Raw genomic sequence first — 27,309 nt, 5'->3', positions numbered from 1 at the left:
CCACTTCTCCTGTCCTTTATATATACATCACACAGTACCACTTCTCCTGTCCTGTACTGTATATATACACTGCACAGGTCCACTCCTTCTGTCCTGTATATATACACTGCACAATACCACTTCTCCTGTCCTGCATATATACACTGCACAGTACCACTCCTCCTGTCCTGTATATAAGTGCAGCGCCCCAGGGTCCTGGCCATTGCAGTAATATAATTCTCCTCTACGAGGAAGTGATGTTACGTTTGGAGGCAATAAAGGAAATCTCACTACCAGGTAACACCAACACACAACACATTTTGCACTCCAGTCCACCAGGAGGAGCTATGCTCCTATTTATTAGGGCACTCTTCACAATTAGGTAAAACTGGTGGTCTGGATAGGAAGTTAGGCAGATGCTAGCTGAGCTTCGCTCAGGCAGTTACTGGCTGAGCTCAGGCTCAGGTAGTTGGTCCCTGACAGGGGTGGGATCCTGTCAGAGGCCTAGACAGAGGGAAACTGAGCTGCACCTGCCCCATGTGCAGCAGTTCCTAAGAAAGGACACGAACAAAGAACTGTATTGTAGAGAGTGAGAAAGAAGTCATAGCAAAAGGAGTGGAAACCAGAAGGAGTTCTGCCCTGCACAGGCTGCCTCTTTCTGAGGCGCAGGATCCGGTAGCCAGAGCACCGCAGGAGCAACAGTCCTTTATGCCTTGCTCCAGAGAATGGCAGGACAGCTAATTTCACATTACTGATCCGCCCAATACCCAGGAGGCAAGGTGGCACCCACGAGAGGCCGGGGCGTGCTAGAGTCCCTGTAAAAAGCCTCAGGCCACCGGTCATACGGGTTGTCCTATCCATCTGGGGGACAGAGAGAGACATAACATCTAGAACATCTACAACAGTTGTGAGGACCTTATGAGAGGCTCAGCAATAAGGTACTACAACACCCAGGTGCTAGAGGAAGGCTACTGATTTCTACCTGGATAAGGGGACTCTGGATTTGCCTCCAAACCAGCCGGACTCTGACTGCCCTGTGATCTGGTGCTCTGGACTGTGGATGCTGAAGCCTTCAGTAAAGGTAAAGAGACTGCAACCTTGTGTCCTCGTTCTTCACCGCACCTCACACTATCCACCACCTACACACTGGGAAACCCTGGGGACATACTTCACCTGTGGGAAGGTATACCATCTAGCTGCCATAACATCACCCCAGCGGACCCCTAAAAGCAGCGTCGGTCATCCTGACCGAATATCACAGGTGGCGTCATGAACATTATCCCTTTAAAGACCTTTCCCTTTCACAACGGACCTCCCGAGGGCCATGAACCGGGTCAGCCACCGTGACATCCCCTTTGAGAACCGAAGGACCCGTTACCGAGTTCCCCTAGCCCTTGGGGGCACTCCAATCTTTTGGCATCACAAACAAGATCTACTTAAGCCTGAAAATCGGGTCATGTGTGCCTAAGAACTGTGCCAGAATTGTGTTTGAACTGTGATTTACTAAAAGACTGTGTACTGCAAAAGACTGCCAAAATTCCCGCCAAAACCGCCGCCATTACAGCGCCACAAGGAGCGCAGGAGAAGAAGGGCGTGTCGTCATGGGCATGAACGAACTGAGAAGCACGAAAAATAATGGCCTCCCAGTCTAAATATCTCTGCACCTTGAGGACGTGTCCGTCAGCAGCCAAGATCCGCCTCCTGATCCTCAATGGTGGGCGGAGACAAAGAAACAGAAACCGCCCCCGGAGAAGAGAGCAGGAAAAGGATGAGGAAGAAGCAGACATGGTGACCCACGGGCACCTGAGAGGAAATGATCCGAACCAGCGCAGACCTCAGTCACTGGAGGAGTACCCAGGCCTGTCGCCGCTGGAGGATGTGGACTTCTCGGAGTCGTCAATGGAGGAGTTGCAGTCTATTCCGCCGCTGATCCTGGCACCCTCCTTGGAGGAGTGTAACGACATCGGTGGAGTCGCATCTCGCGCAGGTATCGGAGACGACCACATTCCGGGGATCTGCTTACCCCCCGTGACCGCTCCTTCCTCCGCTATGGCAGCTGGAACCTCGACAGTCCCTCTTACAGGCCCTGGACTAAATGGGCACGATATTAGAGTCCTCCCCTGGGGGGAATATCAACAGTACCTGATATCGCAGTGGAAGAAGGAGGAGGAACAAAGGGCCCGGGGCGACATGCAGGACAGCCTTTCAGTGAAGTGGGGTGTCGTGGTGTTTTTCCATCTCCAGAAAGGAAGGGTTTTATCCAGGAGATTGGATTACCGTTGAGGGTCCATGTGACCAGGAACGAGGTGGAACCCTGTCTTAGAGGGGAATACCTAGATCCGGGCCTATACCCAGGGGACGCTGTGACCTGCACTTGGCACCAGAATGGAAATGGATGGTGGGCTCGAGATGTCAGGAGATGCGCAGCCCTTATGGTGTCACCTGGGGCCCAGGAAAACGAACCCATCACTGATGCAGCAGCCGCTACCTCTATTACAGCAAATGCCCATACCCAAGCCATGCAAACCTCCATTGCTGAACACGATATGACAATCCACGAAAGACAAACCAATGGTGTTTATCTGGCACCGGGTGTAACCTTGGATCAAACCCTTCCCCAGGCCAGGAAGGATTCTGTGCCAAGTGAAGCCCTGGAAGCCGTCTGATTAAACATTGCACACTGACTGTAAATAGTTACTAAACATTCTTTTTGCTGTTTTCCAAGTTCTGAACCCATCCTGGCTTATTCCTTAAAGGGGTCCCATGTTTAAATGGATCCTCAAGTAAGTTGCACAAGTTTAATTTTGCATCAAAGAACACTCGAATCATGGACGGTGAATGATTCACAAACTGTCCTTATAAATAGTTGGCACCTTCTTAAAGGTGCTTCCTACTGGTTTTACCAAGGAGGCTTTTACAGAGACTGCCTCCAACAGAGACTGCTTCTAATCTTGCTGTGAGAATTGCTTTGTTTTTCAGACCTGAAGAAAAACCCGTTGGTGTGGCAGAATTCCGGGTCAGGATACACGCCTTGTAGCCTGCCCAAACCAGCATTGGGGGTTCGTCATGGGTCCCTCGTATCACGTCATTCATATTGCTGAACTGCCTTGAATCTTGATGTGATTGATACTTTGCACTACCTCAGAAAAGACTTGAGTTCGCCCTTAAAGGGAATGTTGAGTTGTTGCACTTTGCCAGAATAGAGTTAATGCAATAGATAGAATTAAGTTTACATAGTTGATAGTATGTAGCTAGAAGTCTAGGTAATAGGAAAATGTTCGATAATGCACTTGTGAATAAATTGACAGAAAATGCAGTAAGCCCGTGGGGGCTGATAGACTGATCTGTAGTTGAATAAATATAAATAAATAAAAAGGTAAAGAGACTGCAACCTTGTGTCCTCGTTCTTCACCGTGCGTCACACTTTCCACCACTTACACACTGGGAAGCCCTGGGGACATACTTCACCTGTGGGAAGGTATACCATCTAGCTGCCATAACATCACCCCAGCGGACCCCTTAAAGCAGTGTCGGTCATCCTGACTGAATACCACAGGTGGCATCACGAACATTATCTTTAAAGACCTTTCTCTTTCCCAACGGACCTCCCGAGGGCCACGGACAGGTTTAGCCACCGTGACATCCCCTTTGAGAACCAAAGGACCCGGTACTGAGTTCCCCTAGCCCTTGGGGGCGCTCCATATACACTGCACAGTACGACACCTCCTGTCCTGTATATATACACTGCACAGTAGCACTTCTCCTGTCCTGTATATACACACTGCACAGTCCCACGTCTCTTGTCCTGTATATATACACTGCACAGTAGCACTTCTCCTGTCCTGTATACACACTGCATTGTACCACTTCTCATGTCCTGTATACTGGGTGTAATTTTCGGTTTCCCTATTATTATTATTATCTCCTGTTGTTGGAGAGGTGACATTGATTTTCAGTATGGTCATTATTGGTTTATTATTTTCTGCATTCCTATGGGAAAATAAAAATAAATCTTGAAAAATCTGTTTCATTGGGTTATCCCAAGTTTGGAAGTGAACCCCTATATTCTGGATATGAGATGACTTTCTGTTTGCTGCAGATCTGACCTCTGGGAAATGTAGAAACGTAGGTTTGAAGAGGGCCATGTAAATGCAACTGTGGTTGATCATATGTATTGCCGCAATATTCACATTTGGCTATTCAAATAACTCCTTTAAGAGAGTGATGAGGAGCACAACAAAGTAAAGCAAGCTTCACTGATGGGGTGGTGATGGATGTTATATTTTGTGGGCTGATTCGCTTTCTCTACCAGGGCTGCGTTTTGGTCCCTGGCTGGCCCTGATTATAACACAACATTGTGTCACTATAGCTTATAAATACGTACATTCCATGATGGCTTGTGGATGTGGAGTATTTGACATCTGTGTTACAATATAGTTTTTGTCTGAAATCAACAAGACCTGTTTTTATTTTTTTCTATTGCAAACAATTCAAAAATCTGGGGATCTAATTTCTTGGGAAGATATAATGTTACAATGGGGTTATCCAGTAATATTTGTGGTTAACCTATCAATGTACTTTGCTTGCGAGTGGCTAGCTGTAGCTCTCACATGAAATAACTACAAATAACTTATAGTTTCCATAGTGTCATTGAATTAATCCATATCATTAATCACATAGGATACATTGCCTTCCTCTCAATGACCTCATGGAATTACATTATTTCTCTGTCCAGGATGAATGTCTCACTGGGGTACAAGTTAAGCATTTTCTGCTTCATGTTAGTATCATTAGTGTGTATCTCTGTCTTTCTCATCAGTGTTACATCATACCATTAATAGATTTATGCCCTGCTACTCAATTATTATTTTACAGAGTTTTGTAATTGTGCTTGATGGAATCATTTACAAACAGCATGGGATTTTATTTTATGCAGAAAGTTGCATGACACCAGATTTTCCACTAACACTGGAACAAAAAGAAAACTGCAGAAAAGGAGGTAACAGGAAGATTAAAAACTTTGGAAAAGACTAATTGTTCCCTAACTCATCCTATGTGAGAATAATGTGAGCATCATAAAACAAAAATAAATATCTCAAGTAACACAAAATAATATAATAGGAGTTAAGAACAGTATTAGTGATGAGCGAACGTGCTCGCCACTACTCATTACTCGCCCGAGTATCACTATGCTCGATGTACTCGGCGAGCACCGAGCATTTCTGGGATTATTTGGCGGTAACTGGTGTCTCCACCCAGCATTTTGGCAGACTTTAGAGACCCAGTCACGCTGAGGGATTGTCTGCCAGGCCATGAAACGCCGCATCCATCTTTGTTGTGGTCGTGCAGTGATTGGCTTGGCCGCACAGCATCATCCCGCCGCATTCATCTCCGGATTCAGGGAGAGTAGAGAGAGCTGCTGCAGAGATGGGGTCAGAATCGTGGTTTTAATGGTTAGTGTAGGTCTGCAACTGTTAATTCCACAACTCCTGAGAAACCAACAGTCCTTTTTAGGGCTAATTCATGGGTCCTGTACTTGCTGCCGCTATTTAAGGCTCTCATGACCGCACGGCCATGCGCTAGTACTGAATCTGTTACGTGCATGCGCCAGTATGGTCATTTATGTGTGTTCAGGGACTCGGCTGAAATAAGCCCCTAGAATGCCGGCGCCTCCGGCGAGGAGATTTTGTGCATGGATTTAGGGCCCCTGCTGAAATAAGCCCCTAGAATACCGGCTCCTCCGGTGAGGAGATTGTATGTTTGCATGACCACTGACTGCTCTCTGATGGGCAGTTAACCTGTGCTTCTGTGAAGTCTAACAGGGCGCAGAGCTTTCCTTTTTTGGCTACTCTGTGAGGTAACAGAGCTAGTCTATACCGCCAAATAGTGCCACCATTTACTAGCAGCAGGTTCCCCTGCACGGTGGACCCCGGGCTGCGAACGCATGAATAATAATAAACATCTATATTTACTCGGTGCGTTCCGCTAGCCCTAACATTGAGTCCTGGTGCATCTGAAAAAAAATCATAGTTTGTCAGGCATACGTAGCATAGTTGTGTGTGCTAGCCTTGCTCTACTTTTTTTTTTTTAAATTCACCCAAAAATAATTCGATCTGTTATGTCAGACTGAGAGTTAGGGGTTGAGTTCCCACCTCTGCACAGGGGGAATCTCAGGCCATCTTCGCTGCGGTCTCCCATTCTTTTCCTGCCGCAGTGGAGCCTGCTCAGCGGAGACGTTGGTCCCAGCGTCTTGCTCAGTCTGACTCTGTACAAAGGGTTATTGCTGCTTTTCCAGCTTCTGCCATTAAAGTCAGTGCTGGGCAGCGGCGAGCAGACGCTTTTGGGACTAAGTCCTGCTTTTCTCGTTCTGAGCATGTCCAGCGTAAGATCTCTCAGTGGAGATCGAGGGTCACATGATAAGATACTGCAGCTAAATCCATTGGTCCTCCAGGAAGGTCCTGAAGGTGCTCAGGCTCTGTAGCAGCCTCTCATTGGTCCTTCTAGGAAGGTCCTGTACTTGCTGCCGCTATTTAAGGCTCTCATGACCGCACGGCCATGCGCTAGTACTGAATCTGTTACGTGCATGCGCCAGTATGGTCATTTATGTGTGTTCAGGGACTCGGCTGAAATAAGCCCCTAGAATGCCAGCACCTCCGGCGAGGAGATTTTGTCCATGGATTTAGGGCCCCGGCTGAAATAAGCCCCTAGAATACCAGCTCCTCCGGTGAGGAGATTGTATGTTTGCATGACCACTGACTGCTCTCTGATGGGCAGTTAACCTGTGCTCCTGTGAAGTCTAACAGGGCGCAGAGCTTTCCTTTCTTGGCTACTCTGTGAGGTAACAGAGCTAGTCTATACCGCCAAATAGTGCCACCATTTACTAGCAGCAGGTTCCCCTGCACGGTGGACCCCGGGCTGCGAATGCATGAATAATAATAAACATTTACTCGGTGCGTTCCGCTAGCCCCAACACTGAGTCCTGGTGCATCTGAAAAAAAATCATAGTTTGTCAGGCATACGTAGCATAGTTGTGTGTGCTAGCCTTGCTCAACTTTTTAGTTTTTTTAAATTCACCCAAAAGCCAAAAGAAAAAATTAATACGGTCTGTTATGTCAGGCTGAGTCCTGGTGTTTTTTTTTTTTTTAAATCTTATCTCCGCAGTAGGATAGTTCTGTGTAGTAGCCTTGTGTCAAAAAACAAAAAAGGCCTCATATATCGTCATGCTCCAAGTTTGGGCATTTTAGACTGGTTTTCCACTGTTTTTGCTGTCTGTGACTTTACGTATATACAGCACTATTTTGCTGACCCCCAAAAAAATACAGGCCACATATTTGGCAGTGTGATATTTCCGTGACAGGCATCATAAATCTGCGTGCTCCAAGTTTGGGCATTTTAGGCCATTAGTCCATTTTTTTTCCTGTCTATGACTTTACTTATATATAGCACTATTTTGCATTTGAAAAAATTCTACAAAACCCCCCCAAAAATTAAGACAGTCTGTTATGTCAGACTGAGGAATGTTGTATCTGTGGTGGAAAAATCGTAGCTTGACAGGCATACGTTTCATAGTTCTGTCTGCTAGCCTTGTTCTTTTGTTTCTTTTTTTTTTTAAATTATACAAAACCCTAAAAAAATTAATACAGTCTGTTATGTCAGGCTGAGTTCTGTTGTATCTGGTTTAGAAAAATCGTGTTTCAGCAGGCATACGTAGCATAGTTCTGTGTGCTAGCCATGTGCCACGCTTTTTTGGGGGTTTTAAATTTAGCAAAAAGACCCAAAAAATTGAATACAGTCTGTTATGTCAGGCTGAGGCCTGGTGTTTGTGTTTGAAAAATCGTAGCTTTGCAGGCATACTGATCACATATCATTTAGCTCCAAATAAATACATTTGTGTTGAGCTTTTTAAATAGTGCAGTAGTCCATTTAAAATGGGCAAGGCAAGGGGCAAGGCAAGGGGCAAGGGATGGGGAGGTGGATGTGATGCTGAAGGTGAATGAAGAGGACGAGGCCATTTCCAAGGTGAAAGTGGGCCACAACAAATACCCACATCTTCAACGCTCGACCTTCCTGTCCCAGTTTCTAGGGGACCGCAGCACATCACTATTGATGCCAGAGCAGTGTGAAACTGTTGTTGGTTGGATAGCGGATAATGCTTCCAGTCAATTAGCCACCACCACCATGTCTTCCACACGGTCAAGTCTGAGTAGCCGTGAGTGTGGCCCGGATATTCCTCACCCTGATCCTACTTCCTCCCACCATGCCGAGTGCCCTAAGACAACTGATCCCACACTTGGACACTCTGAAGAGCTGTTCTGTTTTCCACTTCAAGATTCCGGACTCTCGGCCGGTCAACTTGAAGTGGGGACAGATGAGATCACATGTAGAGCTGCCCAAAGCTTTCACCAGCCCTGGTAACATGAAGGTGATGGTGGGAAAGTGTCACAAGAGGTGGACGATGATGAGACAATTGCCAGAAAGTCAGGAGGAGGAGCAGGGTGTGGATGTGGAAGACGAGATGGTGGATTACATAGTGACTGACCCAACCTGGCAGGAGGACCTGCATAGCGAGGACAGCAGCACAAATGGGGAAGGAGGCATATCCCCCAACAAGTAGGAAGAAACAGTGTGGTGGCCACAGACCGAAGGTGTGCATCCGTTCCCCATAACACCAATATGAGTGAAGTTGTCATTCAAACTGTTAGATGTTCCTGAGTCTGGTTATTTTTTAAAGACTCTGCCGATAACCCCAATCAGGCCATTTGCAGCACCTGCCATGCCCGCATCAGCAGGGGTAGCAAAACAACCAGCCTAAGCACCACCAGCATGATCAGGCACATGGCAGCAAAGCACCCGACTTTGTGGGCCGAACCCCATGCTCCAGGAACACTGTCTGCAGGTGACACCACTATTCATTCCACTGTTTTATGTAGAAGGCAAAGCCAATCCCCAGTCCACCGTGCATGTGAAGATGCCTCTAGCCCTGCACCTGATGTTGCCCACAGTCAAGCAGCACCATCATCAAGCCCATCCACGTCCTTGTCCCAGCACAGCCTTCAGTTGTCTATACCACAGTCTTTGGAACACAAGCGGAAATACCCAGCCAACGCCCCACAGGCCACAGTCCTAAATTCTAACATTTCTCTTATGCTTGCGCTCGAAATGATGCCTTTTAGGCTCATTGAGAAGGAAGCTTTAAGCAACCTGATGGCGGAGGCCGTCCCAAGGTACTCGGTCCCCAGTCGCCACTATTTCTCCCGGTATGCCGTACCAGCATTACACCAGTAATCTTTTTGTTACTGGCCACCAGGAGATATAAGAGGCATTCATGAAAGCTTTTACCTCCCTCAGAAACTAATATGAAGCACTTTGAAAAGTTGCCATGCTTTTGCGCAATGCAAAGTTGCATCAACAATTTTTAAACTTTTTACATTTTCACGTCAGTTTAAAGCAACTCCACCAAGATGGGCAGGGCTGCATAGAAGACAGGGCAGTAAGGGGCAAGGCTACAAATTCAACAAATGTGACAGTGTTTCTTACAGGAGAAATGCTACTCTAATCTCAGACTGAAGTAGCATTTCTGTTGAGGTGCATTAAGGTGCATTCCACTGATAAGCTGCACCAAATTCATTAATTGGTATAATGCTTAATGAATACTCCAGCGAGCCCTTTATTAAGACTGGTGTGCCTGTCACCCATCTTAATGAAATATTTCCCTAGTCTTTCCACTTGACTTCTGAGATTGGTGTCCCCAGAGTAGTCTTTAAAGCAACACTTCAGCAATGTTGTTTTTCACAGCAAGTGATGCTACTAATTTTTTACTGGAGTGATGTTACTAATGTTAGTTCCTTGCCTGTACCATCAATCTTACCAGCCACTTTCTTCATCTTTTATCAGCGCTGCTCCTGTCAGTCTCCAGCAGTTTGTAACCTGATGGATGGCTCCTGTGTTTTCTGGAGCAATCCAGAGGTCACTTTTCAATGCAAGTCTATGAGAGACTCGTTCTGGTTCTCTTAGATTTGCACTAAAAGCTTGGAACCAATTCTTCTGTCTGACTTGCCTTAGTAACACCACTCAAGAGCTGAAATAAAATAAAAAAACACTGGAGTGGTGCTTTAAATGGTGTTGGTGTTGCACTGAAAGGAAATAGCATACACAGGAACAAGGACAAGGATAACACTAGAAGTCACAGAAATTTTGAGCTCCCCCTGGAGTCCTGAAAGAGGGTCAAATGACCCTTAAGGTACCGTCACACTCAGCGACGCTGCAGCGATATAGACAACGAGCCGATCGCTGCTGCGTCGCTGTTTAGGTCGCTGTAGAGATGTCAAACACAGCAGCTCCACAACGATGCAGGAGCGATCCTGTGACGTAGCGGTGACTCACTTATCGTTCTCACAGGTCGTTAGCTCCATGTTTAACATTGCTGACATCGTTGCTTTTGCTGTCAAACACGACGATACACGCCGATCTGACGACCAAATAAAGTTCTGGACTTCTAGCTCCGACCAGCGATATCACAGCAGGATCCAGATCGCTGCTGCGTGTCAAACACAATGAGATCGCTATCCAGGACGCTGCAACATCACGGATCGTTGTCGTTCTCGTTGTAAAGTTGTTTAGTGTAAAGGTACCTTTTAGTCCAAACTGACAACTCTGATGGCTCCAATTAGCATCCTTTCATTTGTAAATGTGGCCATTGCCTGAGGAATCTGCAGGGGGCAATTGTGTTGATCCACCTCAACAAAAGTTTTGTAAGAGAGTGTAAACAAAAGAATGTAAGCTGCTCCTGAGTGGTCTGCCCACCCCCCAGCTGCATTGTTGTGCAGGGGATATGCATAAGGTTGCTAACACCTTAGCAAATTTGCATGCAGCTTTTTGTGCTGTGAGGGATGGACCGCACTGAATTCACCACTCAGGTGCTTTCAACCACTGGTGCCACACTGACAGTGTATGCACCCAAACGAAAGAAGGCCGTCTACATTCTCAGCAGCATGCACAGCGTGGTTGAGACTGAGGATACCAACAAAAGGAAGCCAAACACGGTCACACAATACAACCACACAAAGTGCACTGTGAATGTAATGGACCAAATGGTGCGGGAGGGCAGCGTGCGTGCAGGAACACGGAGATGGCCAGTCGCCGTGTTCTACAACATGATTGACATGGCAGCACTGAATGCTCATGTTCTTTATCAGGCATGCACTGGGGTGCAGGAGAGACGTGTGGACTTCCTGGTTGAGCTTGCAAAAGAGTTAGGTGGCTCTCATGTGACTGAAAAGAAGGCACGCAAGGAGAAACTCCCTTGGCAACAACCTTCCACACCCAGCCCTTGCAAAAGGGTGAAGTGTCAGGTCAACCATCAATGCACGAACAATTGTGCAACTGAGAGATGTGTTGACTGCTACAAATACACATGTGGCAAATGTACCAGGGACATACCCAGGCAGTGCCAGGTATGTTCCGACAGACTGCTGAGTGAGTGCTGAAATGCTAGTCACACAAGAAGGACATGCCACTCACACACACGGCCCCCCACTGCAGCCTATTGTAAATATGTGTGGAATTGTTTTATTCCTTGTATTTTTTTAATTATTTTTATAACAAAAATAAAAAGCATGGAAACAAATAACAGCTGTTCTTTTGTATATTTTTCACACTGTAATTTCAGTCCTCTTGTGCGATTTTCGCGCAATTTTTTTTCGCTAGTGTGCTTGAGGCCGCCTTAGACACAAATGCTTCTGGTCATTACTCACAGCTGTACCTTGCTCTAAAATTTCTACTTCTCTATTTAAAATATATAAAAAATTATTCATTGTTTCAGTGCTTTTTTGCTCAAATAAAACTAAACTAAATACATTATGTATAGTCTTTATATTATCAAATACAATAAACTGAATAGAACTAACTAGAAACTAAATGGCTAAACTCAATGGAAAACAACAACCTCCTGTGGTGCGACAGTAATGGCCTTAATTACAGAACAAAAGACGGTGATTAGAGGATGTTAGCTAAAATCCTTCAGATCATTCGAGCTGTCTCTGGGTTCCAAAGGTAGAAATGTTAAATGACCCCTCTCTGGGACTTCTAGTGCTAATCAGTCATCAAGAGTGTGGTCAGGAATCAAGTAGCTATAGTGTACAGTCAGAGTTTCAAGAGCATTATACACCTTTCACACATCTGTATAATACCGGTACCAGAAAAAATAATACAGGTATCATCAGTGTTTTGGACCACTGAGCCATCATTGTGTCCTCAGTGTACCATCCATTTTTTTTCCAATATGACTTGAGAAACATCAATTCCAAAGCTTGTCCTATAGTTCACAATGTTAAACATGCACAGCACACAAGGTTGCCATCCATGTGCCGTACATGTTTTACAGGGATCCATAGACTTGTATTGGCCCTTGTCATCTGTACTGCTGGTTAAAATTGCACATGTCTCCATGCAAACACATGGACAAGTGTGCAGCACCACAGATTATAATGGGTGCGTGTGGTATTTGTGAAATAACAAATGCCACACATACCTCAAATACGGACATGTGAAGAGGCTTTAGAGAGATTCCTAAATTTGCCTTCAACTAGCATTCATTTTTATGTTAACTGATATATATCCAAAGTGGCATGTAAAAGTTTGCGCACCCCTGGTCAAAATTACTGTTATTGTGAACAGTTAAGCAAGATGAAGATTAAATTTTCTCTGAAAGGGCTAAAGTTAAATATGACACATTTCCTTTACATTTAGGCAAAAAAAAATTGTCATTTTTTACATTATAAAAATTACAAAAAGGAAAATGGGCCAATGCCAATGTTTGGACACCCTTGAAAATGTGTGTGCTCATATAACTTTGACCAAGATTTCAGACCTTAATTAGCCTGTTGGGGTTATGGCTTGTTCACCATCATTGTTAGGAAAGGCCAGGTGATCCAAAATTCCCAGCTTTATAAAAACTCAGCCTCCTCTAACCTTTTGCCAAAAAACTGCAACCGTGGGTTCTTCTAAGCAGCTACCTAGCACTCTAAAAATGAAAATGAAATGAAAAAGGCCCACAAAGCAGGAGAAGGCTATTACTATTATTAGTATTATTATTATTATTATTTATATAGCACCATTGATTCCATGGTGCTGTACATGAGAAGGGGTTCCACACTAATTACAGATATCACTTACAGTAAGCAAACTAACAATAACAGACTGATAGAGAGGAGAGGACCCTGCCCTTGCAGGCTTACATTCTACAGGATGGTAGGGAAGAAGACAGTAGGTTGGGGGTTGCAGCAGCTCTGGTGATGGTGAGGCGGTAGCTCTGGTAGTGGTGAGGAGGCAGCGAAGTCATTGCAGGCCGTAAGCTTTCTTAAAGAGGTGGGTTTTCAGGTCCCCTCTGAAGGATCCGAATGTGGTTGATAGTCAGAAATGCTGGGTCACAGGTCACAGAATTATAGAGGATGTGGGATATTCAGGAGAAGTCTTGGAGGCGATTAGGTGAGGAGTGAATAAGTGCGGAGGAAAGAAGGAGGTCTTTGGAGGACCAGAGATTACATGAGGGAATATATCGGGAGATTAGTTCAAAGATATATAATATGGAGGAGACCGGTTATGGATGGCTTTGTACGTCAGTATTAGTAATTTGATTTGGATACGCTGAGGGAATGGGAGCCATTGAAGAGATTTGCAGAGGGGGGAAGCGGAGAAGTAGCATGGAGAAAGATGAATTAGTCAGGCAGCAGAGTTAAGGATGGACTGGAGAGGTAAGAGGGCTATAAGAAGATAGCAAAGTGTTTCAAGTTGCCCTTTCCTCAGTTCGAAATATAATTAAGAAATGGCAGTTAAAAGGAATAGTGGAGCCAAGATAAGATCTGGAAGGCCAAGCAAAATTTCAGTGAGAGCTGCTTGAAGGATTGCTAGAGAGGCAAATCAGAACCCCCCTCTCTTGACCCTTGACTGCAAAAGACCTTCAGAAAGATTTAGCAGACTTTGTAGTTGTGGTACATTGTTCTACTGTTCAGAGGAATTTACACAACTATGGCCTTCATGAAAGAGTCATCAGAAGAAAACTTCTCCTTCTTCCTCACCAAGCAATTCAGCATCAGAAGTATGCAAAAGAACATCTAAACAAGCCTGAAGCATTTTGTAAACGATTTCTGTGAACCAATGAGATTACAATAGAACCCTTTGGCCACAAAGATTAAAGGTACAGTGCCTTGCGAAAGTATTCGGCTCCCTGGAACTTTTCAACCTTTTCCCACATATCGTGCTTCAAACATAAAGATACCAAATGTAAATTTTTGGAGAAGAATCAACAACAAGTGGAACACAATTGTGAAGTTGATCGAAATGTATTGGTTATTTTAAATTTTTGTGGAAAATCAAAAACTGAAAAATGGGGAGTGCAATATTATTCGGCCCCTTAACTTAATACATTGTTGCGCCACCTTTTGCTGCGATTACAGCTGCAAGTCGCTTGGGGTATGTCTCTATCAGTTTTGTATATCGAGAGACTGAAATTCTTGCCCATTCTTCCTTGGCAAACCCAGGCCCAAACCATGATGCTGCCACCACCATGTTTGGCAGTGGGGATGGTGTGTCCAGGGTGATGAGCTGTGTTGCCTTTATGCAAAACATATCATTTGGCATTGGCCAAAAAGTTCGATTTTGGTTTCATCTGACCAGACCACCTTCTTTTACATGTTTGGTGTGTCTCCCAGGTGGCTTGTTGCAAACTTTAAACAACACTTTTATGGATATCTTTGAGAAATGGCTTTGTTCTTGCCACTCTTCCATAAAGGCCAGATTTGTGCAGTGTACGACCGATTGTTGTCTTATGGACAGACTGTCCCACCTCAGCTTTAGATCTCTGCAGTTCATCCAGAGTGATCATGAGCCTCTTGGCTGCATCTCTGATCAGTCTTCTCCTTGTTTGAGAGGAAAGTTTAGAGGGACGGCCGGGTCTTGGTAGATTTGCAGTAGTATGACACTCCTTCCATTTCAATATGATTGCTTGCACAGTGCTCCTTGGGATGTTTAAAGTTTTGGAAATCATTTTGTATCCAAATCCAACTTTAAACATCTCCACAACAGTATCACAGACCTGCCTGTTGTGTTCCTTGGTCTTCATGATGCTCTCTGTGCTTCAAACAAAACCCTGAGACTATCACAGAGCAGGTGAATCTATATTACACACAGGTGGATTATATTTATCATAATTAGGCATTTAGAACAACATTGGATCATTCATAGATCCACAATGAACTTCTGGAGTGAGTTTGCTGCACTGAAAGTAAAGTGGCCGAATAATATTGCACGCCCCACTTTTCAGTTTTTGAATTTCCACAAAAAATTAAAATAACCAATAAATTTTGTTCAACTTCACAATTGTGCTCCAGTTATTGTTTCGTCACCAAAAATTTACATTTGGTAGCTATATGTTTGAAGCATGATATGTGGGAAAAGGTTGAAAAGTTCCAGGGAGCCGAATACTTTAGCAAGGCACTGTATGTGTGGAGAAAAAGGGCACAGAATTTTAGAGAAAAGAACATTTAATCAATCATTAAACATCAGGGTGGATCAATCATGCTTTGGGGTTGTGTTGCAGCCAATGATACTGTATATATATATATATATATATATATATATATATATATATATATATATATATATATATATATATGTATATATTACTTCTCTTCCCATCTTTCTCTAAATTGAACTATATATCTTTGCACCTTATGAAGAAGCAATAAAAGATTTTCCCCAACAGTAAGTTAATGGTCTCTACAAGAAAAAGTTGCATGGCACAACTACTGGGCTTTAAATTGTAAGGCTACTTTCACATTAGCGTCGTGCACTGCACGTCGCAATGTGACGTTGCAGTGCACCGATGCATACTGTGGAAGCGCCGCACAACAGGGGCAGCGGATGCTGTTTTTCAACGCATCCGCTGCCCCATTGTGAGGTGCGGGGAGGCGGGGGCGGAGTTCCGGCCGCGCATGCGCGGTCGGAAAAGATGGTCTCGACGCACCAAAAAACGTTACATGCAACGTCTTTTGGTGGCGACGGACCGATGCAACGTGATGCAACCGTCGCACGACGGTTGCGACGTGTGGCAATGCGTCGCACTGCGTCGCTAATGCAAGTCAATGGAGAAAAAACGCATCCTGCAAGCACTTTTGCAGGATGCGTTTTTTCTACAAAACGACGCATAGCGACGTGCAGTGCACGATGCTAGTGTGAAAGTAGCCTAAGCATTCTTGAAAATGTTTAATTATAGTTTGCTTCACTTCATACACACTTGTAGTCACCGCATATAATGAAGAAATTGCATTTTCAAAGCATTGTCTTTACTGCTCCTCTGTTTTCTTTCTAAAATATACTTTGTGTAGCGTGAGACAGAAGTAAAATCCCAATTTTACTGATATCTTTGAAATATGCCTATTTTACTTGCCTTGTAGACATAAGACAGCAGACTTTTACACAGAAGATGTTAAGTCTATTTTAATTCCCAAGTCAGTAATTACACTTCCTAATCGTTCAGTATGTTGTCAAAGTAATGGAAAGTATAATATGTCAATGCCGGCAATCTTCTGAAAATAAATTTAAAAGAAAGACTTCTGATTTGCTGAATGTTCATGAAAAAAGTAGTTATAAAAATAATCACCTTAGAAATTCTCATGTTACTCTATCATCAAGCTATTTAATAATTCCACTGGCATACAACAAAAAAGTAAATTTTAGTACATTTCGATACTCCAAGCCCTCTCATGTAGAATAGTTCTGGGCCATATTTCAACAATGAATCTCTACAGTATAAAATTGTGAAGGTACAGGGGTGGACATGCTAAATTGGTAATCCGTGCAGCTGTCTAGGGGCCCAGCATATATGGCAGCAATATGTCACCTTACAACAGCTTTTGACTATTATACTACATGTAAAGGATGGAACTAATATATTTCATACCATAAAATTGTCAGTGAATTAATGGAGAGCGACGATGGGAGGTTGTCCGATCCCAAAATACATTTTTTTTTCACTAATCTGTGCTGTATTGTGATATATAACACCCCTATACATTTTGTTTTTTGTTCCTACTTTTTGTTCCTCCTGAATTTCACTTCAATCCTTGCTCCCACTTTGTTAACCTGCGGCTCAACCAAACTACATAGCTCCCTGTGCTTTATTATCTAACTTCAGAGTCATAGCTGGCACTGACCTCTGCACACTCATTGGCTGTCAGTGCCCCTGTACTAACTTCTGTCATCACTCCAGTGTTGGAAATAACAGAGCAGGGACTCTATGTCCTCATCTGTGCAAAGCAGTACAATCACTACACTACACATCACATCCACAGTTGTGATAGAGCAGTCACATTCCCCACATCACATCCACAGTAGTGACTAGGGTTGAGTGAAATGCATCGGACAAATTCAAAAATCGCCGACTTTCAGCAAAGTCGGGTTTCATGAATCCCGACCCGATCCTAGTCTGGGATCGGCCATGAGGTCGGCGATCTGCGTGCAAAAGTCGCGTTTCGTATGACCCTTTCAGCGCCATTTCTCAGCCAATGAAGGACGACGCAGAGTGTGGGCAGCGTGATGACATAGGTCTCTGTCCCCACCATCTTAGAGAAGGGCATGACAGTGATTGGCTTGCTTTCTGCGGCGCCACAGGGGCTATAAAGGGGCGTGCACGCCGACCGCCATCTTACTTCTGCCGATCTTAGCATAGGGAGAGGTTGCTGCAGCTTCATCAGTAGAAGGGATATAGTTAGCGAGTGAAGATTAACCCCCAAACTGCTTGTGCTGTAGCGATTTTCACTGTCCAACACCACCTTTTTTTACAGGGACAGAGGAGGCTATATTTTTGGGCATCAGCTCTGTAGCTTATTGGGCTGCCTTATAAGGCTCCCTGATAGCTGCATTGCTGTTTGTACGCCGCTGTGCAAACCAACTGCTTTTTTAAAAGCAAAAATCCTGTTGCTCCTTTCTGCACAGTTATCTTGTTTATTTGTCCACACTTTTGTGTGCAGCAGTCCTTTTTATTGCTGCCATACTTGTCCTGAGATCATTGTGGGGAGATTGAAATTGTACTACAGTCCTTGTATTTTTTCATATATCTTCCAGCCACTTTCTGCCACTTACATTGTGTTGTTTTATACACTGGGCCTGAGTTTTGGTTCAGTCTCCACAAAAAAAAGTGAGATTCAAATTCTCACAGAGTGGATATACTTCAGTCCTGTTAGTTTGTCGTATATCAGCCAGCAACTTTCTGCCACGTACATTGTGTTGTTTTATACACTGGGCCTGAGTTTTGGTTCAGTCTCCCAAAAAAAGTGAGATTCATATTCTCACAAAGTGGATATACTTCAGTCCTGTTAGTTTGTCGTATATCAGCCAGCCACTTTCTGCCACGTACATTGTGTTGTTTTATACACTGGGCCTGAGTTTTGGTTCAGTCTCCCAAAAAAAAGGGAGATTTAAATTCTCAACAAGTTTATATACACCTTCTACCTTGTTTTACAGTACCATATAACGGTTGATATTTTGGTTAGATTTTCCAAAATATGAGGAAGTCTGGTGGAAGAGCCTGTGGGCGGTGGTTGCCAGCTGGTTCTGATGGTGGTGGTGCTGCTGCATCTGGTGGGAGTGGCAAAAGCACAATAGCACCCAAGGCTGGAGGTGTTGAGCCAGCGTCATTGTCTGGCTACACAAGGCCTTGAAGGCTCCCTTATCTGGGAGTAGGAAAACAGCTTTTAAAGCCGGAGCAGCAGGAGAAAGTTTTGGCTTTCCTTGCTGACTCAGCCTCTAGCTCTTTCGCCTCCTCTTCAGAAAGTTCAAAATATAAAAGCAGCAAGTCGTCAGTGGATGCTCCCAGTCAGGAACAAGACGTTTCCTTGTGCCCTTCACCCAAACCAAAAGTCAAGGATGCGTCAGGTGACACTACAGGTTACTCCATGGAGCTCTTTACACATACCGTGCCTGGGTTAGAAAGGGAAATTGTTAACTGCCCATTACAAGATGAATCGGACATGGAGTGCACTGATGCACAGCCACAGCTAGATTATTATGCTGTTCCATTGACTCAGATCACTGCATTGCCCTCGCAGTGTACTCAGCCAGAATCTGACCCTGATGAGACTATGGTGCCCCGTCCTGAATGCTATAGCACCTGACACGGTGATACAGAGGAAGGTGCACATGACATTGAAGAGGAGGTGATGATTGTTGATGATTGCTGAGTTGTTGATTCAGATTGGCAGCCACTAGGGGAAGAGGGTGCCGCTGCCAGTAGCTCAGAAGCAGAGGAGGATGATCCGCAGCAGCCATCTACATCGCAACAGCTGTCATCTGGCAGGCCCGTATCAGGCCAAAAATGTGTGTCAAAAACAAAAACAGTTTTAGGACAGCGTGGCCATCTGGTGAAAATAGCACAGCGTGCAATGCCTGAAAAGGTATTCCATGGTAGGAAGAGTGTAGTGTGGCAATTTTTTAACCAAGATCCGAATGATCAGTGCAAAGTTATCTGTAAGAAATGCTCAAAGACCTTTAGCAGAGGGAAGAATCTTCAAAATTTAAATACAACGTGCATGCGTAGACATTTAACCAGCATGCACTTGCAAGCCTTGACTAACTACCAAATGTCACGTACCGTTGGTGCACCTGCTCAGAATGAAGGTAGTCAGCAACGCTACATTGCTTCCCTCACTGTAAGCTCACCGCGTAGGACACCACCAGCAGCAAATGTGGAGGTATCGTTGCAAGGCCAAAGCAGTCAAGGAATCACAAAGTTATTGGTAGGAAACACTGTATGTAGGCCAACATCAAGAATACCATCACCAACCCTCTCTCAATCCGCCATGTCCACCACCAACACCGCTAGTTCCACCATATGCAGCTCTCCAGTCCAGCTCACCCTACAAGAGACTCTCGTTAGGGAAAGAAAGTACTCGTCCTCTCATCCGAGTACACAGGGTTTGAACGCCCACATTGCTATACTAATCTGCCCTACCGGTTGGTTGAAAGCAAAGCTTTCAAAGACCTGATAGCCTACGCAGTACAACGCTATGACCTACCCAGTTGGCACTTCTTTGCAAGAAAATCCATCCCAGCCCTCCACCAGCATGTCAAAGACCGCATTGTCCATACCCTGAGGCAATCAGTCAGTGGAAAGGTGCACCTCAAATCAGATGCATGGACCAGTAGGCATGGCCAGGGACGTTACGTGTCCATCACAGCGCACTGGGTTAATGTGGTGGATGCAGGGTCCACAGGGGACAGCCATAGTGGGACAGTTCTGCCTAGCCCACGGTCTAGGAAACCGTTGGCTGTAGGCGTTCGCCACCCCTCCTCCTCCTCCTCTTCCTCCAGAAGTGAAAGCTTGTCCACAGAGCGCAGTCGCACGACCAATACATCTGCAGCTGCCAGTGTTGCACACGAGGTGTCCCATTATGGAACAACTAGTGGTAAGCGTCAGCAGGCTGTGTTACAAATGAAGTGTTTGGGCGACAACAGACATGTGGTGGAAGTACTGGCCGAGTACTTGCAGCAAAAAACTCAGTCATGGCTGGGCAGTGTACATCTTGAGGCAGGCAAGGTAGTCAGTGATAACGGAAGGAATTTTATGGCTGCCATAGCCCTTTCAGAACTGAAACACATACCTTGCCTAGCTCTAACCTTGAACATGGTGGTGCAGTGCTTCCTCAAATATTATCAGTTACCAGCCCTGTTCCTGAAGGTGTGAAGACTTTGCTCACACAACCGCCGGTCGCCCGTACACTCCAGCCATATGCTGAACCATCACGATCGCTGAATCTTCCCCAGCACCGCCTAATAATCGACGTTGCAACAAGGTGGAACTCCACACTGCACATTGTTCAGAGGCTGTGCGAACAGAGGCGTGCTGTAATTAATTTGTGGGAGGATACACATACACGGGCAGGCACTCGGATGGCAGACATGGAGTTGTCTGGTGTGCAGTGGTCGAAGCTACAAGACCTCTGTGAAGTCCTTCAGTGTTTTGAGGAATGCACACGGCTGGTAAATGCAGACGACGCCATCATAAGCATGAGCATCCCACTAATGCGTCTGCTGATGCAAAGTTTGACGCACATTAAGGAGCAGACGTCTGCAGCAGAGGAGGAGGGAAGCCTTGATGACAGTCAGCCATTATCTGCTCAGGGAACTCTCCTGGACGAGGTGGCAGATGAAGAGGAGGAGGAGGATGATGATGGGGATGAATATTTATGGGAGGACGATGCTTCTCAGGGGGCAATAGAAACTGGTGGCGTTGCATGGTCAGGTACAGGGTTTTTGCGGGACACAAGTGATATTGATTTTCAAGAAAGTGCTCCTCAACCCAGCACAAGCTGTCAATTGACACCTGGAACATTGGCCCACATGGCTGAGTATGCCTTGCGTATCCTAAAAAGGGACCCCTGCATTATCAAAATGATGACCGATGACGATTACTGGTTGGCCTGCCTCCTGGATCCACGATATAAAGGAAAATTACAAAATATCATGCCACATGAGAACTTTAAGCAAATATTGGCTACCAAAAACGCAACTCTTGTAGCCCGTTTGGTTCAGGCATTCCCAGCACACAGCGACGGTGATGGTTCTCACACAAGCCATAGGGGGCAACATAGACGAGGTGTTAGAGGTGCACAAATCCGAAGTGGCGTTGGACAGAGGGGTTTTATGACCAGGTTGTGGAGTGATTTTGCAATGACCGCTGACACGACAGGTACTGCTGCATCGATTCAAAGTGACAGGAGACAGCATTTGTCCAGTATGGTTACGAACTACTTTTCCTCCCTTATCGATGTTCTCCCTCACAGGTCATTCCCCTTTGATTACTGGGCATCTAAAATAGACACCTGGCCTGAATTGGCAGAATATGCATTACAGGAGCTCGCTTGCCCTGCTGCTAGTGTGCTATCAGAAAGAGTCTTCAGTGCTGCTGCTTCAATACTGACCGAAAAAAGGACACGTCTGGCTACCAAAAATGTTGATGATCTAACCTTCATTAAAATGAACCAATCAAGGATTTCAAATTATTTTGCCCCACCTTCCCCTGCTGACACGTAGCTTGCCTGAAAAATGTCTTGCTTTTTTCCTCCTCCTACTGACTTCTCCAATTCCTCCATTTGCAGCTGCTGAATGTCCACCATAGGCAATTTTTATACCTTCCTAAATGGGCTGACTCCCCCCACAGGGCCGTGGTCACCACCTGGCACAAGCAGCCATGCGAGTGCCATTTGCCTGGACAGGTGGGTGGGCCCACTCTTGGGCGACGGCACTGGCACAGGGTCCCTCATAGTACAATGAAGTGTCTCTGATGGTGGTGGTGCACAACCAACGTCAGACACACCGTCGTAATATGAGGGGCCCTGTGCCAGTATCGCCGCCCACGAACAGTGCTCTACCACTTGCAATACTTACCTCTCCCTGCTCCACCACTGTGTATTCTGTGCTGTTAAATCCTTCAATGGCACTGCCAATACAAAATTGTTGAAATGATAGATGATAGTTAAAATATACAGGGGCGCTGGCCTCCATTTAGACCAGTTAATACTTTGCGCCTACTACCACAGTCTGCTACTCAGCAGAGGAGCCCACCCATGTAACTAGCTATGCCACCTGTTTATTTATAAACAATTTTTTGGCAGACAGTTAGCCTACTTTATTATTTACTAACTGTGTCTGCCACTCATTACAGTTTTCCTCCACTGAACAAAGCAATGCCGCCTGTTTAGTCCTGTTACCAATTTTGAACTGCATTTAGCCTACTTTATTATTTGGGCCTACTAACTGTGTCTGCCACTCATTACAGTTTTCCTCCACTGAACAAAGCAATGCCGCATGTTTAGTCCTGTTACCAATTTTGAACTGCATTTAGCCTACTTTATTTTTTGGGCCTACTAACTGTGTCCTGCCACTCATTACAGTTTTCCTCCACTGAACAAAGCAATGCCACCTGTTTAGTCCTGTTACCAATTTTGAACTGCATTTAGCCTACTTTATTATTTGGGCCTATATCTGTGTTTCCTCCTCATCCTGCCCATTGCCCAGCCACTGCTAGATGAGTCTGCTGGTACATCGACCCAGACCACTACATTCCCCTTGCACTCTAAACAGCCAGAATCTGACCCTGCTGAAAGTCAGGTTCCCCTTCCCGCATACTATACCACTTTACACGGGGACAAAGAGGAAGGTGCAGATGAAAGTGCAGGTTCCTTTATCAGGTGGGGGCATACTCGTTGGTGACGTCACTGGCACAGGGCACTTCATAGTATGCAAAAATGTCTCTGCCAGTGGGAGGTGCCACTTGCCGTCAAACACACCGCCGTACTATGAGGGATCCTGTGTCAGTGATGTCGCCAACGAGTATGCCCCCCACCTGATGAAGGAACCTGCACTTTCATCTGCACCTTCCTACGAACGAGTGGGCCCCCCCCCGCTTGCTCAGGATAACAGCACTTGCAAAGCTGAAATACTTACCTCTCCCTGCTCCACCGCCATGACATATTCCGCGTTTCCTGGGCCCACAAAAATCTTGAGCCAGCCCTACCCCCCACAACTTTAGCCAAATGACCCCCAGTTTTCAATGCCTAACTATTAATATAAAGTAAATTAAGACTGACAAGCTTAAGTAATAAGAATTGATGTTTTTTGCATTAAAATGGGCACTGTAGGTGTTTTCCTGTCCTCCACTCACTGCCGACTTTGATTCCCTATTGACTTGCATTGGGTTTCGTGTTTCAGTCGGCCCCCGACTTTTCGCAATAATCGGCCGATTTCACCCGACTCGACTTTTGACAAAGTCGGGTTTCGCGAAACCCGACTCGATCCGAAAAAAATAAAAGTCGCTCAACTCTAGTAGTTACAGCTTTCACATGTCCCCACATCACATCCACAGTGGTGATAGAGCCGTCACATGTCCCCACATCACATCCACAGTTGTGATAGAGCAGTCACATGTCACCTCATCACATCCACAGTTGTGATAGAGCCGTTACATGTCCCCACATCTCATCTACAGTTGTGATAGAGCCATCACATGTTCCCACATAACATCCACAGTTGTGGTAGAGCCATCAGATGTCCCCACATCACATCCACAGTAGTGACGGCTGTCATATGTCCCCACATCACATCCACAGTTGTGATAGAGCCGTCACATGTTCCCACATAACATCCACAGTTGTGATAGAGCAATCACATGTTCCCACCTCACATCCATAGTTGTGATAGAGCAGTCACATGTCCCCACATCACATCCACAGTTGTGATAGAGCAGCCACATGTCCCCACATCACATCCACAGTTGTGATAGAGCAGTCACATGTCCCCACATCACATCCACAGTTGTGATAGAGCAGTCACATGTCCTCACATCACATCCACAGTTGTGATAGAGCAGTCACATGTCCCTCACATCACATCCACAGTTGTGATAGAGCTTCACATGTCTCCCACATCGCATCCAAAGTGGTGACAGAGCTTCACATCACATCACATTTACGGTGGTGATTAGAGATGAGCGAATATGTACGGAAAACGACCACCCAACATTAGTTCGGCACGAATATGGTATATTCGGATTCGTGATCGCTAACACGAGCATTTTTCTTAAAATCGGAAAAAGCCGGTAACATTCAGTAAAAGATAGAATAAAAACCGGTAATTCAAGTGCCGCGTTCAGAGAAATTGCAGCGTGACATGTTAGAATAGAAAAGACAAAATAGGTATATACACATAGAATATAAATATCTATCTATCTATCTATCTATCTAGCTATCTATCTATCTATATATATATATTATATATATATATATAGAGAGAGAGAGAGACACACACACATACAGTATATACTGTATGTATTACATACAGTGGGGCAAAAAAGTATTTAGTCAGTCAGCAATAGTGCAAGTTCCACCACTTAAAAAGATGAGAGGCGTCTGTAATTTACATCATAGGTAGACCTCAACTATGGGAGACAAACTGAGAAAAAAAAAATCCAGAAAATCACATTGTCTGTTTTTTTTATCATTTTATTTGCATATTATGGTGGAAAATAGTCAGAAACAAAATTTCAAGATTTCTGGCTCTCACAGACCTGTAACTTCTTCTTTAAGAGTCTCCTCTTTCCTCCACTCATTACCTGTAGTAATGGCACCTGTTTAAACTTGTTATCAGTATAAAAAGACACCTGTGCACACCCTCAAACAGTATGACTCCAAACTCCACTATGGTGAAGACCAAAGAGCTGTCAAAGGACACCAGAAACAAAATTGTAGCCCTGCACCAGGCTGGGAAGACTGAATCTGCAATAGCCAACCAGCTTGGAGTGAAGAAATCAACAGTGGGAGCAATAATTAGAAAATGGAAGACATACAGGACCACTGATAATCTCCCTCGATCTGGGGCTCCACGCAAAATCCCACCCCGTGGGGTCAGAATGATCACAAGAATGGTGAGCAAAAATCCCAGAACCACGCGGGGGGACCTAGTGAATGAACTGCAGAGAGCTGGGACCAATGTAACAAGGCCTACCATAAGTAACACACTACGCCACCATGGACTCAGATCCTGCAGTGCCAGACGTGTCCCACTGCTTAAGCCAGTACATGTCCGGGCCCGTCTGAAGTTTGCTAGAGAGCATTTGGATGCTCCAGAGGAGTTTTGGGAGAATGTCCTACGTCTGTTTGGTAGAAACACAACTTGTCGTGTTTGGAGGAAAAAGAATACTGAGTTGCATTCATCAAACACCATACCTACTGTAAAGCATGGTGGTGGAAACATCATGCTTTGGGGCTGTTTCTCTGCAAAGGGGCCAGGACGACTGATCCGGGTACATGAAAGAATGAATGGGGCCATGTATCGTGAGATTTTGAGTGCAAACCTCCTTCCATCAGCAAGGGCATTGAAGATGAAACGTGGCTGGGTCTTTCAACATGACAATGATCCAAAGCACACCGCCAGGGCAACGAAGGAGTGGCTTCGTAAGAAGCATTTCAAGGTCCTGGAGTGGCCTAGCCAGTCTCCAGATCTCAACCCTATAGAAAACCTTTGGAGGGAGTTGAAAGTCCGTGTTGCCAAGCGAAAAGCCAAAAACATCACTGCTCTAGAGGAGATCTGCATGGAGGAATGGGCCAACATACCAACATCAGTGTGTGGCAACCTTGTGAAGACTTACAGAAAACGTTTGACCTCTGTCATTGCCAACAAGGATATATTACAAAGTATTGAGATGAAATTTTGTTTCTGACCAAATACTTATTTTCCACCATAATATGCAAGTAAAATGATAAAAAACAGACAATGTGATTTTCTGGATTTTTTTTTCTCAGTTTGTCTCCCATAGTTGAGGTCTACCTATGATGTAAATTACAGATGCCTCTCATCTTTTTAAGTGGTGGAACTTGCACTATTGCTGACTGACTAAATACTTTTTTGCCCCACTGTAGATAGATAGAAGAAAAGCCGATAATTCAGCAGCCACGGTAGTGTAAAACACAGCAGGAAGCCGACAGGATAGAAGAGATGGATTACACACAGTAAATACATATAGAGTAGGTAGATATATAGATGTCAGTGACAAACACAATTAGTACAGTGTGTGTGCAAATTATTGGACGTCTATTTAGGAAGTATTTTAGTGATCTGGTCAGCACGGGGGTCGCAACAAACAAATATGTGGGGATGATATGTGGCTAATTTTGTGTCTATTAGTTAATTGAGGCTGCAGCTTGATTCCTGTATGGCTGTATGGGATATGTTTGACACTACAGCAAATACATTCTCCCTATTGTCACAACAGCATTTGGTGACCATAATACATATATAGCTAGACCAAGATCATATATGCATTTTTGTTCTCCTTGTAGCATCTCCACCTGTTGTTATATTGTCTGGCCTAATAAAAATTTGTTGAGAAAGAAGGGACACAGACTACCAAGTCAGTTGAGACCCTTAGATTTAGTTAGATATTTACTGACATATTCTTGTACTCTCAAGCTATCCACATTTAAATTATTGTATATATGAGATTTTCTCTCTTGATCCCTTGAGGGCATTATAGGGATAGCAGGGGCAGCCGACGAGGAGCGGGGGCGCCACGGCACAGGAAAAGAGGGTGCCAACCTCCGCAGGCAGGTAGGGAGCACGGAGAAAGCGTAGGGCTTGGCACTAACCCGGCCTCTCCTGTAGTACGCTTGCATCTATTGGTGATGGTGATGTTGAGTGCACACTATAGTTTTAATAAATATTAATAAAGGATAATTTTAAGGTTATTTTTCTTTTTCTTGGGGATTTTTTCTGTGAGTTTAG

The sequence above is a fragment of the Ranitomeya variabilis genome, chromosome 2, assembly GCF_051348905.1.
Source record: "Ranitomeya variabilis isolate aRanVar5 chromosome 2, aRanVar5.hap1, whole genome shotgun sequence".
Taxonomy (NCBI): Eukaryota; Metazoa; Chordata; class Amphibia; order Anura; family Dendrobatidae; genus Ranitomeya; species Ranitomeya variabilis.
The sequence above is the reverse complement of the archived record's forward strand: the minus strand, read 5'-3'. Positions refer to the sequence as shown.